General features: G+C 51.0%; 1 protein-coding gene across 1 annotated transcript in view; it reads right to left on the reverse strand.

The window, feature by feature from the left end:
* The window catches only part of EDAR (ectodysplasin A receptor), an 81,210-nt gene extending 75,523 nt beyond the window's left edge, over positions 1-5,687 (reverse strand). Inside the window, exon 1 of the mRNA XM_012664282.1 lies at positions 5,396-5,687. The gene's annotated coding sequence lies outside the window, so the exon portion shown is untranslated. The remainder of the gene's footprint in view (positions 1-5,395) is intronic.
* Between the last annotated feature and the right edge of the window lie 313 nt (positions 5,688-6,000).

Consider the following 6,000-nt stretch of genomic DNA (forward strand, 5'->3'; position numbering starts at 1 on the left):
TGATCCCCAAACTAGTTCCCCAACAGCTGCCTGAGCCCATCAGGGAGTTGGCTGTGTCCCAACTCCACCTCTCTCACATTGCTGGGGAGTGTCCATCCCTCCAAGTGGAAGCAGGGAGCTACTGGAGCGGCCTGCAGCCCCGCCGACTATATGGGACCCCACGGAGCTGCAGACGCGGAGACAGTGCTGTTTGTCTCTGCAAGAATGTGAAACGTGTTCTCTCTGCACAATTTATTGAGTCTTGAGAATCTAGTTTCAGACTTTTTGAAATGTAAGCATGTGTTTCAAGTTAGGGTCTTCAAGCTTTTCCTCAGAATGGCCCCCTTGTCATGTGTTAATGGCCATGGGAATAGATGTGGTGGGGGGTGGCGGAAGGGGACCACTCCTCTCCAGCCACCTGCTCCCGCTGCCCTTTCTGCCCTGCACAGCTGCCAAACCAGCCCTCTCAGGAAGAGGCTACCCGGGGATCCGGCTCCTCGAGGGCTGATACACAGCCTTCGTGGTGTGGTGTGGGCACCAACTGTCCCAGAACGACACTGTGCATGAACAATCCTGTTTGAACTTCGGCCCTGACTTGATGTATCATTTTATTTGCCCTCCCACCACCCTCAGCGAAAGCCCTTCCTCACCATGGAACACTGGCTGCTACGTCTCCTCTCGTCTCTTGTTCTTCCCTCCTTCCTGCTGGTGCAGGGACATCTCCAGCTCACCCCACCCCAGTGCTTCTGCTCTTGGGTTCACTCCCTCACTTCGTCTAGATCTCTGCTCAAGAATCATTTCCCAAGAAGTCCCCACTCCCACCCGGCACCTTCTCTGCCTGCCCTTCTGACTTGTTTCTCATGGTACGGGATTTATCTGAACTCACGTGCATATCTATAGATTATGGTTTCTCTCCCCGCAGTAGAATCTAGGCTCTGTGAGTGCAGGGCTGCTTTCTCTTATTATCCACCGCACCACTGTGTCCCTACATCCCAGCGTGGTGCCTCGCACGTAGCAGATGCTCAGAAAAGATTTGCCAAATGAGCAGATGTGTATTAAAACCAACTTGAAATCCTCGCTTCTTACCTCTCCCATGCATGCAGGACCCCATGCAAATATGGAATTGGAAATGTGGCAAATGAAGTTTTAAAAAAAATTTGTTAATGGTCAGAGAGTTGTCAAAATGGTGCTCTCTCGTTTTTCATTTGCAGTGTGGTTTCGCACATCTTTCTTCTATCCTAAGAAAGCGCTTTATGTCAGGATTAAAGTGTTGTCGGCAGAACCATCTCTCTCTTATTTTCAAGAGACGAATACTGCATCTTATTTCAGTATTTGGGCACACCTTTAGCTGCTTGTATCTAGCCATTGAATAGTATCAGTTAACAGTTTCGATCTTCAGGGATCTAGAAATACCACAGTTAAGCTTGGCTTTCATGCTGCAGAGGCCACACGGCCACTATAGCAGTAACAACAACGTGATTGTGGGCGCCACTGCTCTGACTCTGATTTCAGCATGACCAGCGGGGGAGGCGCCCTCCCACCGTGCGTGGAGCCGTCTGACTGCTTGCGGAGTGGCAGAGCTGGCGTGAGCCTGCCGGGTGGTGCGGCCAGTCAGCGCAGGTGCATCTCCTAGGCCAGGCTCTCGCCACCCATCCTTCCTCCCCAGTCCTCTGATGTGTCGGAGGTGGGAAACAAGGCCTCCTGGTATTTACATGTGTCAGTACGTGTACGAACGATGGGCAGTTCCAGAGGTGCCTGGGCAGGAGGATCTGGGCAGAGAGGACAAGGCCTCCTGCTTCCCCAGCACGAGAAACAGGGTGTCCGTTCTGCCCTGGGGGCTAAAAGGGTGTTTGACACCCTTGGGCACCTGGCCTTTGAGAAATAACAGATGTCTCTGCCCCCAGCAAGGGTAGCTTTGCCAACTGGGATTTGTTTGCTTGTTGACTGAGGGTCCTTTGATGTTCCAGTAGCCACTTGTCTCCCACTGCGTGATTAGGATAATTGGTGCCCTCTCTCAGATGTGAAGGATGGAAGATCCCATTCATCCATCGGATGTATTTTCATGGAGTCCCCACAATGTGCTAGGAGCAATGCTATGACTGCAGACACCCTCTTAATACACGACCTAATGAATGGCCCACCCCTGCCAAGACCAAGGTCAAAGCTTTTTCCTTAGCTTTGGTTGTTCAGGGTTAACTAGCCGTGGGTAATGCTCTGACTCCCTCAGGACAATGATGAACAATTAAACACAGTTGAGTCTCATTTGTGGGTACGAACAAGGGCCAATGGCTTGTTGGGATGCCTGGGCCCCAAAAGCCATTTTGAAAGTTTCTCTTAGTTCCTAGACTCAGATTTAACCACCTGAAATTGCCTACATTCTGCTTCATAAAATCTGAAAACACTCCGCTATTTCTTCTATTACTAAACCTGTATCAGGATGGTTCACAAAGAACAAAATTTAAGATTATTTCCTCTTGCCCCCTCCTCTGATGAGGACAGGAAGTGAGTGAGTGTGGGCCTAGGGCCGACGTGACCTGGGAAGCTGAGGTGCACGCAGGGGCCTGTCCGCTCACTCCATGTCTACCTCGCAGCTGTCAGTGCACCGGTCTCCTCACAGGGGTTAAGCGTGGCATGTCAGAGGCAGGGGATGCAGTTTCTAGTCCCAGCTCCTCCAATTACACGTGGCAGGCTCAGCCCATGCAGTCAGGAGTGTCACCATAATCATCACCAGCTATGTGGCCTCAGCCAAGTCAGAGAACCTCTCTGAGCCCCGATTTCCTTATTGGAAATCTAGGGAAGACAGGCATGAAAGTGCTCACAAGTGCTACAGAAATGTATGGTAGGGGGTAAATGACCAGATATCAGTTTCTCTCTCCTTGTCTAATATTTTGGAAAATAGTAATCTTGGGGACTAAATAAAAGTCCTGCCTACAATATGCAAATTCCAGAAGGACAGGATGGGAGTTGAGGACGGAGGTAAGGGAGGTGGCACCCTCAGAGGCAGGGGCTGGCTGAGGCTTTTGTTCCCTAATTGAGCTAATGTGCTAAGTGAGCTTAATGTGAGTTAATTAATGATGCTATTGGTGGGTGGAATTACCTAGGCAGAGCCTTCAAACAGCATCAAAGGAGGCAGGTGTCGTCTGGGCTAACTGAGGCAGCTGTGGGGCAGGCCAGGCGGAGGGTGAGGGGCACTGAGCCCAGCTGAGGGGCTGAGCCACTTCAGCAGCGAGGCTGGCTGCCAACATGCCATCCTGTTTACACTCCTGTATTTGAACTTCAGATTTGCTTGAGTCTTTGAAGCTGGGTTCCTGGGCATTTCCTTGAGAATAAATTCCAGTCTGTGGAAACCACAAAACTCACTCACCTGGACCCAGAAAGGAAAGTCCAGTAACCTGGCTTGGTCCTACGGGACCTGCAGACCTCAGATTAGAAGACGCTCACGGTTGTTTCGCACCCTGTGGAACGGGGGTGAGACCAGGCCTGTCCTCACTCGCTAATGGCAGCGCCTGTGCTAGGCACGAGGACAGATTGACGTGTAAGAGAGAAGGGCAAGCCCCTGACACTTCTGCAATTTGCAAATAGGTATCCTCAACAAAGTGAAAGTCCAGTTCACAAAAGAAAGAAACCAGGTAGTGTCCAGAGAGTGAAAATCAAATATTTCAGGGAAATTTCTCCTCCAAAAGACAGGTCCATCCACGATCACCCCCAACAAATGACCCCCCAGCACAGCCGGGCTCATTTAGGGGTGCAGAGGGCTGCAGCAGAGACCCCACTGATCATTGCCAGGGCCCCAGGCTCCCCCAGCCGTGAAGGGCTCCCCCAGGCAATCATTGAGACAGATGCTAATTTCCCAACCTTGAGGATTCACTCTCTGGCGCCTTCTGTCAAAATGCATCCTTAAAGGTTTTAAGTGGCTATGACTCAGAAATCTCAGAGCATTGAACCAGGCTGGAAATACTCTATTTTAGATACTTGGATCCTTTTCTCCTCCAGCCCATCACAGCTTTTCACCTCTTTGATAGTTTGAGTCAGTGACAGCTTCGTTCTTGGTTATAAAGTGTCTCCAAAACACTGCAGCACAATTCACTACTGCAAGGATGTGGAAACAACCCAAGTGCCCATCAATCCATGAGTGGATTATTAAAATTTGGTATATGTATACAATGGAATATTACTCAATCATAATAAACGACAGTGATCTAGCACCTCTTATACTTTCCTGGATTAAGCTTAAGCCCATTATCCAAAGTGAGGCACCACAAGAGCAGAAGAACGGGCTCCACTTGTACTCGCCACCAAATTGGTACTAACTGATCAACACTAGGGTGATCACATGGAAGTAACACTCTCTAGGGATTAGGGGGATGGGGGGTAAATCCACAACTAAAGGACACGGGGAGCACTGTAGGGGGGGAAGGGCATGCCTTTAAACCGCACTTGGGTGAGGCAAAGACATAAGGTGTAACCATAATGTTTGTACCCTCACAATACCCTGGAATAAAAAACAAAAAACAAACAAACAAAAACACTGCAGCAGAGCAGTGGGGAGGAGCTGTCCCGCCTTTGCCGTTGCTCCCTCCCCGCTCCCCATTCAACTCATCTCATAGCCTGTGTCCCACCGGCTGGCTGGGACAGACCACAGAAGACAGAAGGAGGCTTCCCTGAGCATACATCACGTCACTCCTGGGAGACCCCGGGAGGTCCTCCCTGCCTACAGTCCTCCCTGCCTAGCCACCCCCTCCTCCCTGCCCGAACATCTTGAACCTCGGCTACTGTGCTGGGGACTCAGTGCTGGGGACTCAGCACCGGCTCCTGTGCGTGAGCCTACACTGTCCCACGGTCTGTCAGGGCACGGAGACAAATCTCTCGGCTAGGAATGGAAACCTTCACCACCACAAATAGCTACCCACCCCGCCCTCCTTCTCCTCCCCCCAACACAGGGGCCATAAGGAGGAGGCTCAGCCTTTATTCCAAACCCCACCTGGAACGTCTCTCAGGGTTGGAGCGTACTCGGGCTGGGAGCAGGAACAGAGCCCAGCTGGAGTCCCAGCCTTCTTGGTGAACCAGGCTCGGGGACAAACCTGAGAAACACACTTTCCACACTCTCTGGAGACACTCGTTGATTTAGTTGCCCAAATCTTAAAGCCTGCAAAACGCACACAAAATTTGGCTCCCTAACCAAACGTGCAACCCATAGCAAAACAGAGTTTCCGATGTTTTCCCGAAAACAAAGGCACAATCTCAGGTATTAGAACTGGTAGTGCAGACACACAGCAATCGGTAAAGCTTGTTCAAACGCAACCCAAAAATGACATGCATTTCAAAAATGCACCCAGGCTCTTTCCTAGCCCATGACACTTCAGTATCGGCCACAGCTGGAACGTTTGAAAACCAAAAGGAACGAACCAAGGCTTACCTGGCTCTCGTTGGAGGTCAGCTTCTAGTCCAAGCAGAAGATGGGTCTATGAAGAAAGCCAGGCAGTCCAGTTTTGGGTGTCCAGGCTTCACAGGTGGCCACCCCTCAGTGCTCTCAGAAGCAGGTGCTCCACGTCCCCAGAGGCCAGCAGGGCTGCCTGGGACCAGGCACACCTCTCTGCCGCCAGCCCCACTTCCCTTGTTTTAAAGGGCTTCCCAGGAACTCTTCCTTGACTCTCCCTGTCTTGTCTGCAAGTTTGGAAACTTAGTCCTTGCGGAGGGGCTTTCCCTCACTGCAGACTCACCTGCACCATCTAGAGGTCTCTCCCAGCACTGACGATGTGGGAGCCAGGGCATCTCCAGCCCTGGCTGCAGCGCATCCCTGACACACCTGGCTCTCCTGAACTTTCTGATCCTTAAGAGACCAGCTGTCATGTATAAAAATCGTTGATTTTTTTTTGGTGTGTGTGGCGGGGGAGGGTCTTGCTTCTATGAGAGCTGTTTGGCATGGGAGTACTAAAAAGCAAAATTAGTATTAAAATATCATTAATCAAAGCTTGTTCACAGAAGGACCCCCCACTGAGATGGCTACAGGCATGGGTACTG

Source organism: Propithecus coquereli, unplaced genomic scaffold (assembly GCF_000956105.1).
Source record: "Propithecus coquereli isolate 6110/MARCELLA unplaced genomic scaffold, Pcoq_1.0 Scaffold88, whole genome shotgun sequence".
Taxonomy (NCBI): domain Eukaryota; kingdom Metazoa; phylum Chordata; class Mammalia; order Primates; family Indriidae; genus Propithecus; species Propithecus coquereli.